The sequence below is a fragment of the Canis aureus genome, chromosome 2 (assembly GCF_053574225.1).
Source record: "Canis aureus isolate CA01 chromosome 2, VMU_Caureus_v.1.0, whole genome shotgun sequence".
Classification (NCBI taxonomy): Eukaryota; Metazoa; Chordata; class Mammalia; order Carnivora; family Canidae; genus Canis; species Canis aureus.
In genome coordinates this window covers 81107268-81132960 of record NC_135612.1, presented here as the reverse complement: position 1 = coordinate 81132960, position 25693 = coordinate 81107268, and the positions used below count along the sequence as shown (strand labels likewise).

The following is a 25693-nucleotide window of genomic DNA, read 5'->3' as shown; positions in this document are numbered from 1 at the left end:
TAAATTGACTATGCAAGAACTTGCCCTTGTCTACATCATGCAGTTGTCTTCAGATTTTTTCTTGGAGTGGTGTTTAACAGTTTCTTTAGTTCTATTGTCAGTGTTTATCTTGGTCTTTGAGTTCATGCTATAGTCTACTTATTCTTCTCAGTCACCCCCTGAATTACCTTTGCAAGTCCAGTTTGGCTTTGCTATGTATCATGTAACCATATATAGTGTTTAACAACTCAAATATAAGAAACAGCCCACTTGCCCTTCAATCCCAATTTTGCCATTGGGATTGGGTAGGTCACTTACTCCTTCTGGATCTGCTTCTAATCATCTATAAGGCAGTTAATGCTCTTAACTAAAATTTTATTCAGATCCAACAATCAGTGATTTTCTCTTTATATCCAATTTTTCCTATATATTCTACTCTCCAAATCAGAAAGAGAACTTTGGGTCTATTAATGAGATAGCGAATGAATTTGATAATATGTGTTAATGTGCACACATTAATTCTAGACATTATTATTAATTCTAGGCATTCCTTGCAATCCGCAAAACATATGTACACTTGAGTAGTAAATAATGCATGTATGATATAAGAAGTGGACTGAATGAAGTTGTGTGATTTCTGGTGAGGTGGAGAAAATGGTTGGCACCCAGCAAGCCATGTGGGAGATAGTTTTGGAGCCCCCTTCAAGTTACACCATGAGCAGTCTATAGATTTGATCTGGCCCTGGGTGTAATGCCTTTCAAAAACATTAATTGTAATTAAGTGATCTCACAATAGAATAAGCATATTTATTTTCTTGTTTGACAGAGTAAACTTTGGCCACAGTAAAAAAGAACAAAGGGTAGAAAACAGTTTATATTTTCCTCTACATAAACTTCCAAATGGTATAATATAGAAATAAATTAAAATTGGAAAACAGTAGTTGATCTGTAAGACAAATTTTAAAAAGTTAAATGAGGTAAAAAATTTGGCCACTCTAAATGCCTAGTTACTTTTATGTCTATTGATTTTCTCAGATATTTAAAAGATAATTTTGATTTTTATACACTCATATTTCTGAGCCCCCCAATTCGTACATTTTCAGAAGTATGTGTTAGGCTTGATCATTGTTTTATTCATTTTATTCATTTTCCTCATTCCACATTCAGTAGTGCTTAGAGTAAGCTTTTTTTTTGAGGGTTAAAACATGGTATCATGAACCCATTTTTGTCTCTGCCATAGACTTTTCACACTCCTTTCAGAAATAAAAATATAATTGAAATATCAATTGGAAATGAAGCACCATTTTTATATGACCAAGAGTAATGAGAATGGAGACAAAACTCAAATTTTGTGTGGGATGGAGGGTGCTCTCTCTCTAATTTCCTCCCACCTACCCAATTTCCAACAGTCACTTTTAAGGTCCTGCCATTAGTCATTATGGGTTTGTACTGTTGGCATTTAGATTGAATTAGGTAGCAAGATTGTGTCTTTCATCTTTCCAAAGATGCTCAAACACTTGTTCACGGTATAAGTGTAATACCTCAGGATAAGTGCCCTGCAAATGCTTTTTTTTTAATTTCTCCAGGAAGAGACTAACATACCCTGAAAAGGATTCATTTCTATGGTTCTGCTTTTCAGCATGGCATATAGACTCCCATTTTCTACTTTTCTAGCCAACTGTGAAATGGCCTTGTGCTTCCTAAGCATTCCCAAGGCCACATGTCCCCACTTCCAGAGGGCTTTCCTCACTTCTGCTTCTTCATGGGGATTAGAGATAGAAAGTAATTAGAGCGCTTGTCTCCAGTCAGAATGTGAGCTGTAGCAGTCTTCCAGTCCACGAGCAGAACACTCTGAAAGAATCCAAAAAAAAAGATACTATCCTATAGAAGAGGCAGTATTGTGGACAGAATATAGTGGTTTAAAAAGCAGGCTTTGAAATCCAAAGACGTTGGTTTGATTCCTGGTTATTCTTCTTACTAGCAGGACAACTTTCTGACCTCTCTTAGCCCCACTTTTACTAACGCATATCATTGGGGAAGCAACTAAATGAAATAATAGCACCTAACGATTTATAGATAAAAAACGAGTAGTAATAATTTCACCATATTAATTGATGATAGAATTATTTACTATATTCAACTAGTAATGATAAGTAATTTTGTCATTAACTTCAGGTAGATTTGACATAACCTAGTAACAGTGATGAAAACATCATAAAAGTGTTTAGTTTCAGAAAGGTAGCCATTCCAAAATTAGCGGTAGGAACTGTATTCTCACTTTGGATACCAATTAGTCAATTTCTCCTTTTTGGGTGGCATCATGGGGTAGCACCCAGGAACAAATATGTTTAAATATATCGAGGATCTAAACTGAAGGGAAAAGAAGAGTCTATCTTCTGGATCAAATCAACCCTACTCTTTGTGCTGTCATTCAAGGTGGGGAGACACCATTACCTTCGTATATTCTTTTCTCACTTTTTTAATGTTTTTATATTTATACTCAGGGTTCTAGTTGAATGCATACTCTTCAGGTATATATTTCCCTTTGAATCACTGTAAAATATTCACACTGACAGGGAAAACAAGCTGAAAAAGTCTCCAATTAGTATGCTTACCGAACCCTCAGCCCTTTCTTTTTTAATCTCAGTATTAATAATTAACACTGATAAAATGTGTGGCCATATTACCCTTTTATTCTAATTTGGTCCTTTAAAACTAGATCATTTTGCTGAACCCTTATGACATTTGAGGACAGAATGAGCTCTCATCAAATCTCAAAGTGACTTGCAGGGTCAGTTAGTGGCTTTGTTGCCTCCAGACTCTCAAATCATTTGCTTATCTGAATTTCAGCACACTTGTAAGATAATGCATTCTATGGTTAGCTCCTTATTTAGTTAGGGTATTATCTCCATATTTTTTGCATTCTTTTTTGGCCGATAGACTCTATATACTTCCATTTCTTCTCTGAGGTTTTTCTAGAGATATGTCTAAAAAAAATAGTGTTGCTGAAATATGACAACACTCTTAACCATCTTTTATGTGGTAAAGAAACACTAGAACTCATCTCTTAAAGTTTAGTTAGCACTCAGCGTCAGAGGTTAGTCCACTTGAGAAACTGTTTTACTGCAATATTCCTCTTTGAGGATAAAACACTCCCTACTGTTACCTCTTCTACTGCAGGGATTTTTCTTCTTTCTTTCTTTCTTTCTTTCTTTCTTTCTTTCTTTCTTTCTTTCTTTCTTTCTTTCTTTCTTTCTTTCTCTTTCTTTCTTTCTTTCTTTCTTTCTTTCTTTTTCTTCTTTCTTTCTTTCTTCTTTCTTTTCTTTCTTTCTTTCTTTCTTTCTTTCTTTCTTTCTTTCTTCTTTCTTTCTTTTGTCTTTCTTTCTTTCTTTCTTTCTTTCTTTCTTTCTTTCTTTCTTTCTTTCTTTCTTTCTTTCATCTTAAGTAAAGGAAGGTGGAATAATATTATTCCTGGCTCTTGTCTAATGTGGTAATTATATATTGACAAATCTGCAGTTATTCATTTGGTTCAACAAACATGTGTTGAAAATAAAATATGACTGAGGCTCTCTGAGGAAGTTGAAGTGAACGAGGAAGAGTCTCTGCCCTGCTGGTGCAAGTCCTTATGTTGAGGAGATACAACCTTGATTTCAACACATTTACTATAATGTGAAAAGGAGAAAACTCACTTGAAAAGTTTAGAGCAGTGTGAAGTACAGAAAAGGGAGAGGAAAATTATACAGATGAAATGATTTTAAAGGCACTTACTGAAATTTTTCCATTATAAATAATATCTTGCACTGAAAGAAGGCCTTGAAATGGTGTCTGCATCATATGCTCTTACTCTACCGACACATTCTCTACATCACTTAAAAATAATTATGAAATTGATCAGGCTTCATGTTAAGCTAAATAAAGTGAAATTATTTGTTTAAATTTTCTTATCAACTAATTGTTTTTTTTTTCTTTTATCTTCCTTTGGTGGTGGTTGTTGCTAAACATAATTACTTCAAAAACTCTACAATTTATCAGCGATGAAATTGGTAGTGCACACTAAATGCAGGCTGAAACTATAGAACAAATTAATTTTATGTCTCTGTTCTCTCTCTGCTTATAAATATGGATAATTAATAAAAATACATATGTTTTAAATAAGGCCTTTCAAACTTAGTAAGGACCTATAAATAATCTTTTGAAGTTATTGTTATTTCTTTTCAGAAGACCAATTATATTACTTACATTGAGTAGATGATTAGACTAGATTACAGGAGATTGGAGTAGATGAGTTTTATTTTTGCAAAACTAATGCATTCCTTTGCTTTAAAGAAAAAACTAATACATTCCTTGTGTTGTGGTTGCAAATTGTTTTTGTGATTTCTATTTTAAGATTCAAGTTAAGTTCATGGATATTTGTCTTTATCTCACATTCCTAGCTGAAATATAGACAGTAGGTTGCCTTGTTTTTAAATCTCATTTCTGATAAATTTTTACTTAATTTATGCAGGTTGATTTTGTGTTGTTTTTTTTTTTTTTTTTGACATTATTCTCATTATTTTGCCTACCTTCTCATTACTTTCTGGGAAGTAGAATTATAAGTTTATTACAAAATGAGAATATGTTTGATAGACATGCAAATTTAATTGCTTCCTTTAGATAGATTTTCAACTACTTAAATATGATAATCTTGAAAAAAACCTGAATTTTTTATCATGGGTGTTCAGACGAAACTGTGATGAGTGCTAGAAAATGTTTTGGTAATAAAAGATAGTAGAAGAGTATCTTGCTGCTTAAAAACTATCTACTCATTAATTTCTATTGTAAGATATATTTTTAAAAATTTTATTTCTAAAAAAAAGTATTTCTGCTCTACAATGCTTACCATCTATGCTGATGAGGTAATCAGGGGACCCACATATGATCTGAGAGTGGTATGCTTCTCTGAGGTTACATTCCTATGAGCCATAGTGCCTAGCCTTGAATTATGCCCATTGTTTTTATTCAGTATGAGGCTGCATTTCACCAACCCAGCATTTGTAGCAAAAGGTCATAGCAGTCATAGCTGAAAACTTTATACAATGAACAGGAAATTTGGACTACTATGAGAATTCATTGAGTTCAATAACCTTTTGTTGAGCATTTACTCTGTGCAAATTCCCATGAAGGATCCAAAGGTGAATGAAACATCTTTTCTGCCTCTTAAGCATTTGAATATCATGAAGAATGATGTGTACAGATATTTAGATATTTAAAAGTAAAGGCTCTATGGAAAGGTTAAATGCTACCAGAACCACAGGATGATGAATTGGGGATATGAAAAACCACAACCAGGCTTTGAAGGATGGGTAAGTAAGGATTTGATAAGGGAACTATGGATAAAGTTATAGAGACTAGTGAGTGATGCCAAGGAGACCAATCTGAGAGGGTGTGGAAAGAATGGTACTATTTTGTCAACTTGGGAAAAACAGAAAGAATAGCACATTTCCAGGAAAATGAATCTGATTAAGATATGTGGAGTTTAAAATACCTTTGAAAAAATCAGACAATATCTACAGGCCATTGAAAATGGACATCTGAAACTGGGGAGTATACACAAATAGTGAAAATATAGCTTTAAAAGCTATTAGCACCCTAGTGATTATGAAATCTTGGGAATAGTGAGATTAGCAATGAAGCCTATGCCACTAAGAAGAGATGATTCCCAAAACTGAATCCGAAAAAAAAAATATATATATATATATATATATAAAAGAACACAGAGAAGTAAATTACAGTGAAGGTGCCTGAGAATGATATTTTTTAAAAGCAAAAACATAATGTGGTAGGGTGAGGGGAAATTTAGAATTAGGAAAGTAGTGGGTATCAAATGTCCAGTGATGCAGATACATGATCATGCAGATCTGGATAAGGGGGAAAAAATGACAATAACAACCCAGAAGACCCAACTGAAAGATATACTGCTTTTTACATTCTTCTCTCCTATGATGCTGTAAGCTGTTTGAGGACAGAGCCTTTGATTTGTTCACCATTGCATGATATAACTGGAATAATCCCTACACAGAGGTATCCAAAAAAAAAAAAAATTGAATTTAGTTTCATGGTCTAAGGATCCAATGTTTCTGATAGAGATTCAGTAGAAGTAAGCAACTGAGAAAGCTGAATACCAGTAAATATAGTGTAAAAAAACACACTTGAAAAAACTTTTTCAGATCAAACAAGCCCTTATAATGTCATTATCAAAGGAGGGGCATGGTTGTATCCCTTGAGAACAATCTTAATGAATTTTTTTAAAGACTTATTTATTATTTGAGAGACAGTGAAAGAGAGTAGAGGGAGAAGACAGGGAGAGAACCCTCAAGCAGACTCTGTGCTGAGCAAGGAGCCTAATGTGGGGATCAATTCCAGGACCCTGAGATCATGACCTGAGCTGAAGCCAAGAATAAGATGCTCAACCAAATGAGCCACACAGATGTCCCTTAATGAATTTCTAATCATCTATGCTCCCATTGTTCAGAATTATTATTTTATTTTTACAAAATTTACTGAAAGTCCTACCAAGTCTGAAATTTGTGTAATAGCTTTTGCTATATCTCCTTGAGTGATTAATTACTCTTTTTTAAAAATATTTTATTTACTTATTCATGAGAGACACACACACACAGAGGTAGAGGCACAGGCAGAGGGAGAAGCAGGCTCCATGCAGGGAGCCCGACGTGGGACTCGATCCCAGTTCTCCAGGATCACGCCCTGGGTTAAAGGCAGGCACTCAACCGCTGAGCCACCCAGGTGTCCCTAATTACTCTTTTAAATGAGCTTTGACCTGTAATAAGACTTTTACATTTTACTTTGTACAAGGCCATCATTTGTCCATCTCATTGGCTTGAAATTTAAAGTATCTGACTAGTGTCACTTTTGTTGAGATCTGGTAATTGATCACATTTTCCTGGTCATCAAAATTTTTTATTTTGTAATTACAGGACTCCTGACACTGTAAGAGTGCTATCAATTGTTGGTACTACTGTGCAAATAAATATGCTTCAAAACAGAAAAGTAATGAAAATAGAATTTGCTTGACACATAAATTCAAGCAACATAATACAAGGACTGTCTAAATCCAGTTTATTTTGTATGTGAAAAATACCACAGAAATTCAATGTCAAAGATGCTGACCACAGCTGGTACACCATGCAAGGGAAGAAATGTCTCCAAATATATTATGTGCAAAGACTTACTAATAATGATTTGCCAGGCAGATGTCACTTTTGACATTGTTTTTATCTAAGGAAGGTCAACGGTCAATGACAAATTTATTCTCCTTTCTCTGTGTTCATTGTTGCTTCGTAGGAATTATGAATAAGACTTTATTGATAAAACTTGTCTTTCAACCCAAGATAATCTAACCAGTTGCTGCATAATAATTTCCAAATAAAAATCCAACTCCTATTTAATCACACATATATTTATTTGGTTTACCAGATATCTCTAGAAATAACCTTTTTTTTTTTTTTTTTTTTGGCCTGGCATGTGCACTCTCCATTGTCCTGAAGCTTTGCATAGAGTATATGGAAATGTAGAGTGTGCCAAGAGAAGGCTACCTGTCTGGTTACCAGGTAGACTCTAGGTGGTACCTGGAACTTTTTTTTTTCCTCAAAAAAAAAAAAAAAATCAAAAATTTATCAGTGCACATGATTGTACAGAGACAAGATCAGTTCTCAATAATATTGCAGGATACCCATTTCAAACTTGAGCATTAGTTTCTTAAATTTTGAGCAGGAGAGTATCCCATTCAAAAAAAAGAAAGTTCCTGCTTCTTCTCCCTACCAAGGCAAATAGCATATTTCTTAAAAAATTGCCTGGTGAGGGTAGAAGAGGGACTTCTTCATCCAGACCCACTGAGGCCAGATGAAGTCTGCTGAAACACATCCACCATTGAATGATGGATCATCTCCTAAAAAAAAAAGAGATAGTTTTGGCTCCCTAGATTCAGAACATCTTTTAAGACTGGGCACCAATTAAGATCCTGTGCCCCTAACTTGTGTTTGTTCTTTTTGTTGCTTTTTTTCTCTTCTCTTTAAGGTCATCTCTTAAGGATTTTGCATATCTTTTCTTAGAATATGTAACTTATTTTTCCAATATCAACTTTAAGCATGTTTATATAGCTAGACTCCATTCCCCTCCTGGCTTCTAGTCCATTCTATAAGATGTCTTTGCATTACTAAATGTTCAATCAATTAGTCATCAGGTCTATTGTTTACCTAGACTGTTACTTGCTGTTACTCTTGCATGCCTGATACTTGACACTGAAAAATGTGTAACAAAAACATTTCCCAGACTGATACGTAATTTTTAACATTTAACATTGTTATTTCTATACTCATAGTTTCTCAGATGATTCTCACTTACAATAAATTCAATCTTCAATTATACAGCTACTTGGCGGAAATTGAGTTTTAGGGACCAATCCTTATTTTTTCCCTTTACTTTGGTCAGAGCAATGTTAACCATACATCATCTTTAAATAGGTGATTGGGAGCAACATGTTCACACAGAACCATATTTTATCAGAGCTCTTCGCCTTAAGCTTCCTCCCTTTTATTCGGTGTGATCAATTGTGTTCAGCCTTCACTAGTTCTTTGAGAATTCAATTTTGAGAGGCACTTCTAGTCTCCTGGACAACATTGGTTCATCTCTTTCTCCCGGAATAATGAAGATCTAAAATCTAATTCCTGCCTATTTCAGCCCCAGACTGTTTTTATCCTCTTTTGTGAAATCGAACCCACATGCTTTTCTTTTGTAGCCCATGTCTGAGTATTACCTATGTCCCCAGGATCAAGTAGCTATTAAATTAGTTCTATCAATTGTCCATAGGTTTAGAGGTCCCCATGTGTGTTTTTCTTAAGTAACTACATTTTATTTCAGAGCACAAAGTACAGGACTTTTGACTTGATTACTTAGCCTTTGCTTTTTTCTTTTATGTTTTTGAAAATATTAGGAAAAATACATTACTCTTCTTTACCCAAATGAAAAGTTCTGAGTTTCTCTGACATTTCATTCCTGAAGGAGGATTAAAGGACTGTCCCACAGATTGACTCTGAGGTTTCTTTTTCTTATTATTATTTTATGCATTCTAATAACTTTACTTCTTTTGCCTTTCTCAACTTCACCATCCCATGCACATTTTCTCCATTGTAATACCTCATCCATGACATTTTGAGGGTCAAGTGATTCATTTTCTCTACCGAAAGTCATTATATTTGAGTCATTTCAGACTACCAAGTTTTTGTATTCCTTTTGGGATAGCTTTTAGAAAAGTCTGTCTTATCACTTCTCAATTTTAAAATGTCCTTGCTAAATCTAACTTAATTCTTCTATGTTATAATATGTAATGCATAATAATCATAAATAATACATATGTCAATATTATATATAATTTTTATATATGTGTATATAATATATGTATGTATATGTTTGCAGAGATAGATGCCAGAAATTTGAGTCTTTGTTCAAGCTCCACCACATTTTCAGGGAGGAAACCTGGATCAATACACATATATCTCACTCACTGATAAAGTGGGAACAAGAATTATAATAATTACTCTTCTGTCTTTCCTAAAGAGTCGTTGTACAGTTATGCATGAACATTTATTTTTAAGTAGTTAGAATTTAATAAAGTTATATCAAGTTACCGATTTACTATATTCACTTGTTTATGTATACTCTATAGTTTTTTTCTGGTTCTACAGCTTTTCCTTTTCCATGTCAAACTTGCAATCTTCATAATATTTACTAAGTACGTAATTGTTTTCTTCCTACAAAAATGTTCACATATTTTGCCCCAAAGGTAAGTTGTTTCCTGGCCCTTTTTGAAATCCGTATCGGTTTTTAAGGTTAAGAGCACATGGTTCTCTATGTACTGTGAATAAATGACAATATTTATAATATGGTTCTGTGAAAACCATAGACAAAGGAAACTTAGGAACAGTTTCAAATTTATTTTCTGCAGCTAAATGGCTTCTGTCTTTAAGAGGCCTGCATATATTTTCCTGGATTTATTGTGAAAGGGTAGTAAATGACAGAAACCAGTAACTCACAGAGATATTCATCGAATAATTATTAAAGATCATTCAGTGCCCAGCAGCAGAACAGTTCTCAAAACTCTGAGATTACAGACGACTCTCAAATATTCATGGCAGGAAGAAAAGCCTTGTAAAGATGATCGCCAATCAGAGTATGGATAGATTCTGCTAATTAGGCACCAATTCATAGCACTTATTCACTTCTTCACTTAAGCTGCTAATTAAGCCAAATATATTTATAAATGTAGAAATCAACTTTAATGGAGTATTCGAGATCATTTTCAAAGTATAGTACAAAACACCCCGATTACAATACAATTCAGGCATAAAGGGCTGAAAGGATTTTAAAGGGAAGTCATCATGAAGTATCTCTAATGTCAGAGACAATTGAATTACAGACTTATTCAGTCCCTCTTGCACATAAACACACAAAGCGAGAAACACCAGAAAAGAACAATCTACCATAAAGTGGGTGTTACACCTACATTAAGGTTTATTGGAATGATGAAACAATATCCTTATTAAGTATCTAAAATATGATAAAAAGGGTAAGGAAAATTGAAATAATAAACATACTTTTATGGTACATTTGTGCTAACCTGAGGGTTCTACATATTTGCTTTGTAGAATCACTGAGGAAATATTATCTGTATTTTATAGATGATGAGACTGGGAAGAAGGTATGTAAAATTATAGTTAATAACTGATAACACTAGATGTTCAATACATAGGAGCTTTTATTATTTATCATTCTTGCTTTTTGCTCTTAGCTCCACAGGGCTATCTTTGCATGATGGTATTCAAAGTTTCTGAGACCTGTTGCAGCTATGATAACTATTTCTATTTCAAAAACACCTTTAAGTAGAAAATTAGTTTTATATTTAATAGAAGCATTAATTTATAATGTAGTGTGGAGCAAATCATTGATCTTGTGTTATTATCTAAGGCAGGCAGAAAGCCATTCCTTACCCAATTTTCAGGGACATTAAGAGAATCTCTCTCTTTATTTGTGTGACTTATAAAACACAATGCATTTCTTTTGTAATTTTGGCAAAGCAACATCATATTTCATCATTAAAACCCACTCTAAATCATGGTTTGACATAAATATTGAGACCTGTGAAATAGTGACATAGTCAAGTTTTTATATCATAAAAGTCAGGAAAAAGGCTAATAGATTATTATTTTTTTTCTCTTCAGAATAACAGAATGATAGACTCAATAACATGAGCTGCTTAAAGAAATACAGTATTCAAAATAGGGTAAGGATTAATGCGAGGTGCTCTATTTCTGGTTAAACTTGATAGTCCTGTTCCTTATGCTTGTATCTCATCCGTAGTTTGTTCTACACACACACACACACACACACACACATACACATGACTGTGCACACACACACATGAGTTGATCTCATGACTTCCAAAGATTGTAGAAACAAGCAAATTAACTTTTTTTTTAAGATTTTATTTATTTATTCATGAGAGACACAGATAGTGAGAGGCAGAGACACAGGCAAAGGGAGAAGCAGGCTTTATGCAGGGAGCCCGATATGGGACTTGATCCCAGGAGCCCGAAGTGGGACTCGATCCCAGGACCCCGGGATCACACCCTGAGCCAAAGTCAGACGCTCAACCACTGAGCCACCCAGGCGTCCCAAGCAATTAACTTTTTAATTATGCAAACCATTCAATAAAGTAAGCACTAAAAAGATGTTTAATACTTTTTATTATTGTCTTAGTAATGTTGGAAATTTCAAAATAAGCTAAAATCTTACACTAAATGCATAAACTTTCAGAGGTTTTTTTTTAATGTCCTCTCTGCAGAATAAATATAGGAAAAAATACTTTCATACCCATATTGCTACCTTCCGAACTATTAGATTGTGTTAAATATGATTTGTATATTATATAATCAAATTAGAAAGTATCCTAGCTCTTTCAAGACCTGGGCACACATATTTTTAACTGCAACACAAGCCCCTTGCCTCCATAGGGAGTATTTATCTTAAATATGCTTATCTGTTGCTCTAAATTATTGAACTTGATTAAACTTGTTTAAGAATAAGAAGGTTTCTTAGGTACAGTAACAAATTAAGATAAACTGGAAGAGAATTTTGAAATCACTGGCATAACAAGTTAAAGGGCATATATATCATCTGCAAGAAAGAATTTCCAAGTTCCTCCTACTCAAGTATTATACCCTGTTGAATCTTTCAATAGTAGCGAGAAGAGATGGTTTACAAAGGTAGGTTAAGGACTCCATTGGTGCTGGCATTTACAATATTGTAATTTGTTTTTTATACTAAAATAGAGTATAAATTCTTAATTTCACATATGGAGTCACTTCATGAACTTAGGAATATCTAGGCATAAAAGATGGTGCCTATTTCAATGTGGGATTAAGTAAAATTATCTATTTTCACTGAGAAGTCATGGCATATGTAGTTCCCTAATAATTGACCTAGTCATTAAGCAACTGAGAGCCCCCAGCTGCCCCTGCTGCTCGTTTTAATTATCATATACGTTTTAGCATCAGTACCATGGCCTTCATTTCCTTCTATGGGAAGAAGCCATGAAATTTCTGAAGTGGTTAAGGCAGTTATCTTGCCTCGATAGGGGAAAAAAAGGACAGAGATGTAATATAGCTACATGGAGAGATGCCTGCCTCTGAGCTTTTTTCATTTGAGCAGCTCAAGAAATATTGCTGCATGTTATTGCTCAGACACACATTCTTTCTAAACGCAGGTTACTATCATTGATTTCAAAGAGCAAAAGGATCCATTATAATATTTTTTGCACTTCATTTAGCTAGTCTCCTTATTGATTGAGCTTCATGAACTACCTTCTACCTCATGTGCCTTCCTAAACTATTTTGAGAACAAATATTTTACTTAATGGCTCCACATGTGGAGAATTTGACTTCCCAGTTACTGTATATTTTAGATACTCATTGTGAAATTTATAAGCAGACTTTAGGAAATCTCAGCATTCCTCGCTTGGGAAACACATACACAGACACGTACACACTCATGCATATGCACGGATTATCCTTGATATGCGGGGCTGAGAAGGCTAAAGCATATATTGGAGATAATTTAAATAATAAATTATGCCTTCAGGAAGATGTTATTTTAAAAATGTTCTTTTAAAGTCAATGCTTTCACTAGTTGTAAACTCTTAACATATTGAGATTTTGTATTTTAAAATGAGTAATATTTTCTCTATTAAAGTAAATTTTATTAAATTGCAAACAGAAAGTGTGTAGTACTTATGTTTTTATAGTTTGGATCATTTTCTCTCACTGCTTAACATGCCAACCTGGAATTCAATATAATTATTTAAATAATATGCCAACAAAAAGGGGATCCCTGGGTGGCTCAGTGGTTTAGTGCCTGCCCTCATCCCAGGGCGTGATCCTAGAGTCCTGGGATCGAGTTCCGCATTGGACTCCCTGCATGGGGCCTGCTTCTCCCTCTGCCTGTGTCTCTGCCTCTCTCATTCTCTCCCTCTCTCTCTCTCTCTCTTTCTCTGTGTCTCTCATAAATAAATAAATAAAATATTTTTAAAAATAACCAATAAAAAGACTGTAAGGTTAACTTATGGCTATGGTTTTCTAATGCCTTCTACTGATTTTCTCCTCGCAAGAATAAGGTATATATCTATGTTTTCACAATAGGAATTTATGGATTGCGCTGGTTAAATTAAAATAGCTGTATGCTAATTAAGGGTATTCTCAAATGTTGCTTCAAGGTTTTTTCACTGGATTGCTCAAATATTTCATCATTTCAAACTATCCTTTATACCTAAAGGCCCGGTTTTCTTTATAAGCCTAAAAGAGCACGTAGGCCTGGCATCGCTAACACTGAGCAACAGGTCTCAACAAGAAACTGTGCCTGAGACTAACTGGAGCTGATGGAATTTGTATTTCAAGTTTCTGTTGAAAATGTATGGAAATATGATGTAAATGTACCAGTTATTTATAATAACAATTTCAGCATTATGGCATATTAGGCTTTTCATGCTCTTTCTCTCTGCAGTAGAAGCCAGCCCTAACTGTCCTTGGCTTCTGCAGTGCTTGTTAAAATAACGTCCTTCTGATACTACTCGTAATAAACCTTCATGGAGGCAATCCAAGATAGATCCTACTGATAATGGAGTTCTCTTTAGTAGTGAATTGTATTCTTGTGAGACTCCAGCATAGTTATTTTCTTTAGGAGTTAAGGGTTTTATGTTGAAATCATATTTATTTATTTATTTATATTATTGAACAGTCTCACTGCTATGACTAAGAAAATTGCTCCATAAAATACTTGGTAATGTAAATGTGAGAATGAAAGTTATATATCTGGTGATTTATTAAATTTATGGCTTGTAGGAACATGACTGTCTCTATAAAGAAATCTAATATACACATCGGAGAATATTCTAGTAATGCGTTGTAAAAATGGGATGGTGTTGTAATTTGAAATCTCAAAAGCATGAACCACTATAGAGGTATGCCTTCAGCATTTCTAATCATGCACGACCTGACTTTGCAAATCTAAATTTGATGTAGGAAAATTTAGAATATGCATTTATTCTGGAAATACTTGCTTTCCCACAGAATGTAACATTCATATGTTCCTCTTTTTTGATGTACTGTATTCCCTTACCTGTTTCTTTTATTGGCAAGGAGTAGAAGGGTCACCCAAGAGTAGGAAGTTAATTGGATTTATGTGAGAGGAAAAATGGATGAAGGTTGATGAGCACAAGCCTAGAATTTGAGACCAATGATTACCCCAGAATGAAGAATATTGGCCTGTAGGCCAAGAGGGACTCAGGGCTATAACCAGTGCTCTGGAAGTACATTTGTCACAGCGAAATATCTTTAACTTCTTTCTTCATCTCCTAGGAATTACTTTAAAAGTTTTAGTCCACATTTCTAAGACTATATTTTGTTTTGTCTTAAACTTTTAAAAAGTTTTCATCATCACATTTTCTGAATTGATTTTGAGTGAAACTCTGTTGAGAAGTTTAGTGTATTTGGCCAGTAAAATTTTAACTTTCAAAGAAGTGATTTCATGATTCTTAAAATGAACCCCCATTAATTGATATATTAATGGAGTATTTGAAAGACCCAAAAAGATTTAGCCACACAACATAAGATTTTATAAAATTGTATTTTTATAAACAGAAAAAATATCCAACAGCAAAATACAAAAGCATATTTTGTGCATTATATACAAATATAGTGCACCACAATAAATATTTTGTTTCTTTTTATGCAATTTTCTTAAAATAAACATAGCTATGCTTTTTACAATAAAATCCTTGTGGTATATGGTTTATTTTCAAGTCCCCCTCCTATCCAGGAAATGTATTACTTAACTGACATATAAAAGAGCATATATGTTGGAGGTGAGGAAGAAAGAACAGGTTCTTCACATATATTAGCAGACCCATATGCTGTTTATTGAATTTGATACTAGTCAACCAATTCAGAGAGCTGATTGAAATAAAAAGAAATCCATAAATTTGCAGAAGTATGAAAACATGTGCACATGTACTGCTCATGCAGTTTTATCATCTGTCAGATTTCTCAAGAGTATACCGTATTTTATAGGTTTGAACTAAAACATTATGAATTCACCCATATATAATGGAACAAGATATATGCTTTGAGGGAATAGCATTATCCATAGTTGACATTTTACATCCTGTCTTTTAAATGACAGTATTAAAAAAAAAAGGTGTTCTTATGTATTAACTGAATTCTCTTTGATTGTACATGAATGTGTTGAAAAGAAAATACCACAAAAAAAGAAAGAAGGCTTTTGCAAACGTCTGAAATGTTTCATAGTCAAAGAACAACTTGTGTTTTAAAAATAAATTAAAATACATTAGGAACCATATGCAAGTATTTCGAATAAAGGATAGGGTGAACAGACTGTTTTATTTTCCTTCCATTCTACATATCTATGAATCATCATTCCTTGAGGTTCAAAATTATAAATAACACTACAGAGTGGAGTTATTTCAACTTTCCAAAGGAAATCATCCTTTTTTTCATGTTCATATTAGTAAACTCAAAATGGCTTGCATAGTTTCTGCTAATTTTATTCAAGACTGGAAGGTTTTTGACAGAAAACGTTCCCTGATTTTTTTAAGATTTAATTATTTATTCATGAGCAACACACAGAGAATGAGGCAGAGACACAGGTAGAGGGAGAAGCAGGCTCCATGCAGGGAGGCTGATATGGGACTTGATCCTGGGACCCTGGGATCATGACCTGAGCCAAAGGCAGATGCTCAACCACTAAGCCACTTAGGCATCCCGTATTTCCTGATTGTTAGTAGATTATTACATTTATGTGGCCAAATTCACTCAGAATTGACAACTATTGCTTGACTTGGCCAGGTTACAATATGGTAGTTGGTACTAAAAGGGGAGAAATAGCAAAAATGAGTTGTAAAGAAAAAAAAAATTTCAAGGAGTAAATTATTAGCAAATCATGCTGTAGGGAAGGATGGTTAAGTAGGGAGATTTTTATACTCTAGTTATCACTGAAAGTTGGTAATATCAACCCCTTATATACAGGCACACAAACGTGATACCAGGAAATGAGGGTAAAAAATTATCATCTATTATTTAATTTCAGCTATTAGGACGGTCATTTATAGGTCTTAGATGATGAGAGCTAGGTGGAGTTAGGTACCTGCCAATTTGGATACAGAGCTTTATTATATTTACAAAGTTAGGATTTGAGAGGTTATAAGGAACATTGTTTAATTTTTATGATATGTGATTTTTGCTACAAAATTATCTTGAAAGTAAGCTCTAGAATTATTTATATATGCATTGAGTAGAATAGAGGTCTTTCTTTCTTTCTTTCTTTCTTTCTTTCTTTCTTTCTTTCTTTCTTTCTCTTTCTTTCTTTCTTTCTTTCTTTCTTTCTTTCTTTCTTTCTTTCTTTCTTTCTTTTCTTTCTTTCTTTTTCTTTCCTGATTCATTTTGTGAATATCTTACCATCTAGACTTTATGCTACAGGAGGACAAAGACCATGTTTTCATGTTTATTGTATCTCCAGCTACTAGTGCAGCGCCTGGAAAAGAGTAGATGTTCAGTAAATATTCACCAAATTAATTAAAGAATATATTGATATTTTCTGGGCCAAGGTCTACCCATGATTTCCATTATTACCTTGGATTTTATGCTTTTTCTTTGCTTGTTCTTCTGATAAAGGTCTGGACTGAACTGTGGTGCTGAAGAAATCAACCAAAATGAGTAGTATAAAGCATACCATATCTAAAAAGAGACAGGATAATCATAAAGTCTTTGTAAAGTATTACAAACCTCCTCACCTAAAATTCATATTATTCTTACTGATCATCGGTGTGTACTACAGGTAGTATTTATACATGAGATAGGATATTTATTATTTTTCGTAAAGTTCTAAACCTGGGCCTTGGGCAGCCCGGTGGCTCAGCGGTTAAGCACCGCCTTCTGCCCCGGGCCTGATCCTGGAGACCTGGGATCAAGTCCCGTATCAGGCTCCCTGCATAGAGCCTGCTTCTCCCTCTGCCTGTGTCTCTGCCTCTCTCTTTCTCTCTTTCTCTCTCTATGTGTCTCTCATTAATAAATAAATAAAATCTTAAAAAATAAAAATACCTAAACCTGGGTCTTGTGAAGAGTATATTCTTTATTTCATAGCCATACTTCTCCAAGTATATTTTTTCTCCTTTCTGTCCTAGTTGACAGAACTAAGGTGTATCAACAGAAATCTGTATTTTGTAGTTGAGAAATTGTTCTTTTGTAGCCATCTTGAACATCAAAGATAGCATCTGGATAGTATACACCTAACAGGGATCCCTGGGTGGCGCAGTGGTTTAGCTCCTGCCTTTGGCCCAGGGCGCGATCCTGGAGACCCGGGATCGAATCCCACATCGGGCTCCCGGTGCATGGAGCCTGCTTCTCCCTCTGCCTGTGTCTCTGCCTCTCTCTCCCTCTCTCTGTGTGACTATCATAAATAAATAAAAATTAAAAAAAAATTAAAAAAAAAAAGTATACACCTAACATAGGGAAAAATTGTAATATTCTTTACATACCACACTCAATAAAAGTATTTTCTAGATAAATTCACATTAATTAGTGGACTTTATGAATCTGCTAATTATCATCTGAAAGTTGAGAACATCACAATTGCTAGTTCAAATTCTTAATACATTTCTCACATGGGATTAACTATATTTTTATTTATATATTCATTCATTTATTACTAAAATATAATTGAAATCTGATTTCAAAGACAACTATAAAATTCAGGTCAAGGACACCTCTTTAAGCCATAGATAAAATTTCTGGTTAAATTTCTGTTTTAAGTAAATTTTCTATCATCTATGTTATTCTTTACATAGTTCGTTCTATATTTATGAAGATGCTGGAATATGGGTTTTTCTTCTAAAATTTCAGTTTGTTTTACTTCCCCCCCATCCCTCCTCCCCCCATCCCCACCCCCAGGAGAGGCTAGGAAGACTGGGCGGAAATTAAGATTTTTGATGGGTTTGAAAAGGTCTGCATGAAAAGTGGTTCTCTTTGAAGTTTTCAAGGTAATTATATTTGTATCACTGTATTTCTGGGTTTTTTAAAAAGTCATTTATGTCCACCTTGAACCTGTGTAATGGTTCTACTTCATTGCTGCCCCTTTCACTCTTGTTTAAAACTTCTATCCTCTCTCCCTCACCTCACTGTATTCTATATTCTCTGCATGGTAACCAATTCACTATCCTTAAATACACAACAAAAAATGGTATATTACTTAGTGTGCTACCTAACTGCCACACGTGAAAATACATCTTTTAATTCTTAGAACATTCCTAATACATAGATTTTATTAGTTCACAGGGGAGCAAATTTTGGTTCATCACAGATATTAGGTGATTTGCTCAAAGTCACACAGCCAGCAAGTAGCTGAGATAGAGTTTGAAGAAAATCTGTCAAACAAAAGCAGTGTGTTTTTTCTATTACAACCTGCTGTGTCTAGCCGTGCCCTTCTTTCACTGAAATGGTCTTAATCTCTTTCATCTGCATCACTTTCCTACAGACCAATTTTTTTCTTTAAAGTTGACTGCAACTATGACCTCTTCTGTGAGGCCTTGCTGATGCTCTCTCATCCTTAGCTCAATTGTGTATCACACATCTGTATTAACATATATCGCAGTGTCATTCTTATGGAGGATTTTTTGGTTTTAAAAAATGTAATATTTTTTCATAAAAATATTTTATTTATGTCAACTTCTTATGGGTACTTTGCAATATATTTACAATTAATTATTTTTCAAGTATCTTAATTTAGATTTTGGATATGATGAGAATCAATGATGATATACTTCACATAAAGACAAAAAGCACTTTGAGTCCTCTGTTTTTCAGAGTTTAAAGAAGTCCTGAAACTCAGTGTTTAAGTTCCACTGACTAAATCAGTGAGTGGCACAGATTGAACACTCATGAAATATGTGATGAGCAAAATTGAATTATCAAATTGATACGATAACCTTCAGTTGCAGAGGCTATAAATGTCTTGCATGAGGACTTAGTCTTTCTATAATTTTATAAATTGACCAAGCAATTACAAGTCAAGAAGAGAATGAACAGAATCCACATTAAAATATATTTTAAGTAAAAAGTAAACTGAATATTAGTTATATCAATGGAATGAAATCATGTATTAATTAAAATTAAAATTGTAAGTGAACATTATTCAATGCATTAATCAACAATTAACCAGGTATTCAGAGGCTATTACCTTGTCTAATGGACTGACTGTATCCTACTATTATAGCTATTATACAGTTTTAGAGACAGCAGATCTGTAAAACATTGGAAATTTGAAAATAAGCAAAATATTATAGATTTGCTAGAAACTCTATAAAATGTTTTTAATAAAACTAAATATTGAAATTTTAATAAAATTGTCAAAAAGTGTATCACAACTCCAGATCTGTGTATAGCAAAATTCTAATTGTCATAGTTAATCTGTAGAAAGTAGAGTGTAATATTGAATAAATCAATGAGCATTTTCATTTAAAAATTTAAAAAAGGATATTTCATATTTTTACTCTAGCGTTAAGAAAACTTACACATCATATGCTAGCATGAATATACCCTACTTTAAAAGCATATATATCAGACTCATTTAAAATGTACTTCAGAAAAAAAATGTACTTCAGTATTAGTAGGTAAGGTTTTCACTTAAAATTTTTTATGCTATTTCCTGATTTTTTCATTGTACGATCATTTTACCAAAGCTAGATGCTAGTAATAGTAAACATTTTTACTTAGGTGATTTTGATTGCCACGAAGCTATACAGTCTATGCCTTTAAATCTTAGGAGTACAAAATATAATGCAGGATTCTAGAAACACATCATTAGCACTTACTAATGAGAGCTGAATAAAGGATTAACAACTATTCTTTTATCTTAGATCACTTACGATTTTTACTGATTAAAAAAAAAAAAAAAAGCTTCAGGTGATACTTACACAGTAACATTTTTCCCCTTCATGTTTTCTGGTTTTTCCTTCCTTGTGGTCTCAATAGTTAAGTTTGACTAATAACTTCATTCAGGGCTTATATGGTTTATCGTATACTTAAAAAGTGCATTGGGCGATGTCCTATTTGCAGTGGTGCAGTCTCCCGAGTGCTGTAAGAACACATAGGCTTCCTTTCTCTGTAAAAGTTCCCAGGTTCCACCTCTTTCCATGGCCACCAGGGCAGATTTTAATCCTGTCACTCAAGACTTAGCATAGCCAGGTTAATCTCTCTACACTCCAGCCTTTCCCGTCCACACTATAGACGCTAATATCGTGACTATCAAAATGCCCCCTTTGATCGTTACTTAGCCACTCTTAGCAAGAAGGACGATGATAGAAAATCAGACCCATCTCATTGCCTGGAGTAAGGCTTCCTCCGAGGATGAGCTTGGATGGCTCATCTTCAGTGAGGCCCTAGGTATGAGTGTGAGAGACATTGGGAAGCTTTAGAGCCAGACTCAGAGTTAAAATATGTCTTCTAATTGTTAGAGAAAATCTGCTTCTAGGATGGACCTTACAAATAGGATAACGAAAGCAGTACTATTATCAGGAATGTTTATGCAATGTGGCAATAGCCTTTTCTCCTATGTCCTTGTACCAGGCACACTGGCATTTGAGAAAGGCTTAAGACATTAAATAAGTAGAGAACAGCAGTATCATGGCCTAATCATTCTCTTTATATTGCTTGATGTGTCTCCTCAACACACCCAGATGTCTTCTACTGTTCCTTCCACCGCACAATCCATTCTGGTTGGACTCACTTCAGACCTGCCAGCCCTCCATGGCCTCTTTGCCACCATCCTGCATTAGGTTGCATCAGCTTCCCTTTCTGCAAACTGCTTCTTTTCTTCTTGTACCCATTTCCTTCTCAGTCGTTGAGAAGAAGCTTAGTATGTGTCTTGTCAAAGACTGCTCCCCTCATCTCTTCTCTTGTAACTTCCAAGCACTACACTGTGTGACCCCTCCTTTGGTTCCCCACCGAAAGATTGTAATCTTTTGGGAAATGAAGCAAGCCTTGAGCCTTATTCTTCTGTGTGACAGTTCAACGTTGGGTGTTCTGTGCTTACTTTACTCAATCACACAACCTTTAGTATCTGTAGCTTCATATCAGCTTTACCTTGATTATGCATTTTTCCAAAAATAGAAATTAGGAGAGTCTGACTTTATAATGGGTAGACCAGTAGTTTTCTTTAGGATATCATTGTCCTTTCATCTACATGACAGAGAATTCCTATCCTTTTGGAAAACCAAATTCATTACAAACTCTGTAATGTCAATGCTGTTCAACAATAATCTATCCGCTTTTCATTTTCATGTATTATATCCCCCCCCCTTTTTATCCAGGTGAAAATCTAGCTCACATCATTGTCCATAAGCAGATTCCTACCATATACCCCTGTAGTACCAGGGACCATTTTATTATCCTGGCCTTTACCATTCACATCTGAAGGAAAAATATGTTCTAATTTCATATTTCTTAATCCATAAAGTTCTGTTCTCCACTCCATGAATTCATAACTCTTTAAAATTCTAATTTAATCTTTTTGATGACTATTCTATTTTGTTTCAGTTATTTACAAACTCAGCTATTTATAAAATCATTTTATATTACTTGTTACATCTTGATGAATTGTATTATTAGTATTTTTCTGTGTCTTATGTATGTGTATTTATTTTCCAAAGTTTTTCATAAGTATACCCTTGGTTATTTTTTTTTCTCCCACAATATAGTATTAATTTTCAAATAAATTTATGATATTCAAATATCATAACAATCTACCCTTCTTAAGGTCAAAGGAAGAATTTACTATATATAAAATCCTTAGGATATTGGGGAGCCATATACAAAAAAGAAAAAAAAATACTGTATTTCATGCTGGATGCAAGAATCTTGTCCCAAATTAAGAGCATGTAGATCTTTATCCTTCTGTCTTGCAAAATTCCCACATGTGATTCTTCCAAAGACAAAATATTGATCCCAAAATGCTCACTCAGGAATATTTAAATATAGGAATAATTAGGTTTATTTTTTTTTACTTTGATATTACTGGAATATGTAGGTTTTAATTTTAAAGGGGGATTTAAATTTTAAAATATTATGTGTAATAATATTTTAAATATTAAATACAAAATAAAAAATAAAAAGCTATAAAATATCACGTTTAATCGTATCAGATAAAAATTAAGTTTTCTACTTTGAATTGCCTTTCTTTTTATCTCAACAGGCCTAGACTTCATATGCCTTTAGAATTGTTTGATCCTAATCTCTTATGATAACCAATTAGTTTCTAAATTTCTCAAGGGCTGACTAATACTGTTGCCTAAGCATTAGGTGGGTCATGTTATTTTAAACAGAGATGATGGCTAATAGTAAGCAGTGTGTCAAAGACCAGAGGAATTGAGAAATTGGAAAAATTTGAGACATCTTGTCTAAACAAGATTAAGACAAGACCAAAAGGATTATCATGCTTCTAACCCCAAAGATCGTTGTGATAGCTGCATTCCTAAACATCAGGATTAAAGGGTAGAATCACATTCAGAATGCAAACATGTATTCACAAAAATCCCTGTCTTTAAACAAAAATTCAAGAATGTCCCAGCCTGTCCATAAATAATACACTGAGAAACATATTGCATGAGGGGTCAGATGTTTTAAAAATTAATTCCCACTTATTTTTAAACATTTTCCAATATTTATTTATTTACTATTTTTTATTAAGACTTAATTTTTAAAGGAGTTTGGCTCAGAAAATTGAGAGAAAGATACAGAGATTCCCCTTATACCCTTGCCCCTACACACGCAGTCTCCCCTGTTATCAGCATCCCCCAAACAGTGGCATACCTCTTCTTTTCCTCATAAAATATACATATATTTTATAAGTTTATTTCCACTTTTATAAGCTTTATAAGCTTCTCTAGGTAGTGCAAACCATCATTTTTCCTATGTAATTTATATCTAAATCTAAATATACAAAGCTAAAAATTTCTTCAAAAATATATACTTAAGAGCAAAATCAGGTAGCAGTGTTTGGTATTTAGGTGTGCTATCCTCTCATATATTGATATTATTAAAGCAGTTGATCATTAATAAGATTCAGATCATATACTGTTATCAACTATTAAACATTTTCATTCTGTTTCTTTTTATACATTTCTATATATTCACTCTTCAGAATTTACATATAATCTAGATTAAATCATGTCTTGGGAACATATAATTAGAACATGAGCTTTTTTGCAAGTTTGATTACTTTGATCTCTTTCTAAATCTATTACATTTAATTCTTTTTTATTAACTTACCAAGTGAAAGTTGTTTTGATATCAGAGCTACATACCCTTAAGAGAATATAAAAAGGAATAGTGTATCATGAGCCAATTATATAGCAAGGAGGTAGAGAAAGAACAAGAAAATGGTAATAATCCTGTTGTGGAGGGGGGCAAAATACGTATATATTTGGTATTGTTTATCCTACATAGTTTTTTCTTAAATATATTGTTAAAAAAAATCTATGCCTACACCTGTATATCCCAATGTGAATAAGATAGTAGCTCATTTTTATGATTTTTTAAAATTTATGTATTCATGAGAGACACAGAGAGAGAGGCAGAGACATAGGCAGAGGGAGAAGCAGGCTCCCTGCAGGGAACCCGATGCAGGACTTGATTCTAGGACCCTGGGGTCATGACCTGAGCCAAGGCAGATGCTCAACCACTGAGCACTCAGGTGCCCCAAGATAGTAGCTTATTATGTGTAGCAGCTCCCTGTGTCCCTAGATTTGGATGATTCTTGTTGTAAGAATGTTTGTATTGACAACTTCCGAAATACCTAATTTGCATAAATTATGTTTGAAATGCATCTGGATTTTTTTAAAAAGGCAAGAAAGAAACCGAGCTCAGGGTTTTTGGAAATTGTTTTATTGGCCAGATCTATGGATGGTCACCATTGTGTAGGGGCTGCTGATTTTCCCTTCACATCTTTCCCCGTCTCCCTTCCCCAGGTGTTGCTGCCATCACTACCTTTCCCTTCCTCCCCTTTCCTCATGGCAAGACGCATGGAAGAAGAGTGCTGTTAAGGCCTCTCCATTAATCAACAGGTATGGTGGTTCTCATGAAGCAGTACCGCTGCCCCTCTTCTGCACTCTTCATTAAGAGTCTGACTCTTTGACATTCAGAAGATGCATTTATACACTACACAGGGTCTACCGATGTGGAGGATTTATAAAACTTGAGTATATATATATCTTTACCCATTTCGGCATACTATGCATTTCAGAATTCCCTGCACAGCTAGAATTTTTTTTTTTTTTTAATGTAAAGACTACAGCAGAATTGATGATACAGTTTTCAGAGAAAGGTGTTACACAGTTTCCTCAACTGATTATCTAGGAAAGAAAAGGAACTGGTATGTGTATGCTACTTTCAACCTTCTACAAACAATTGTTAGGTAACATACCTTTAAAAAGTACAAAATGAGAATGTTGTGTGAATTTTAACTCAGAATTCAATTATTATCACATTTGGATTTTTGAAGGCATTGCGCAAAATCGCATGCACATGAATGATGCTTACTCATTTGCTTATAGAAAATGAGATATAAGCCAGATCAAGTAAGTCTAAAAGCCCCACAAAGCCATGTCATTCAGATGTGAGAGCCAAATGTATTCTAATCGCTTTCTGAAAAAAAAAAAAATTGTCAACCTAGCTGGTGGCATTTGAAGGAGATGAAGGCAACGGTTTCCTCTAGCAGTCTCAGTATTACCTCTGTTCAGGTTGCTGTAGTTTGAAAGGAGCTAGGTCCCTCAGGGCGCAAACTCCAGCAGAGTCATAACCTATAAAACATAAACACTTATTCATCACAGGGAAACACCCACCTTCTTGATTTCCTTTTTCACTAGAAGAACTGGTCCTTCTAGCTCCTGCAGGGGCTTGTTTTGGGGATGTGTCAGGTTCTGCGTTACACCTTTGTGACTCTCTCAGATTTTTGAGACATGTGACTAGAACACTACCTTTAGGCTAGGAAAATTATTGGCAGACGCTCTAAGATAGTAAGGGTGTCTCTAGGTGTGCATTTG

General features: G+C 34.1%; 1 protein-coding gene and 1 non-coding gene across 3 annotated transcripts in view; one reads left to right on the top strand and one right to left on the bottom strand.

Moving 5' to 3' along the window:
• The window catches only part of PCDH7 (protocadherin 7), a 416043-nt gene that overhangs the window by 196561 nt on the left and 193789 nt on the right, over positions 1 to 25693 (top strand). The window lies entirely within an intron of this gene.
• TRNAQ-UUG (transfer RNA glutamine (anticodon UUG)) lies at positions 11620 to 11702 on the bottom strand. The gene has a single exon. It is a non-coding gene; the product is annotated as a tRNA-Gln (tRNA).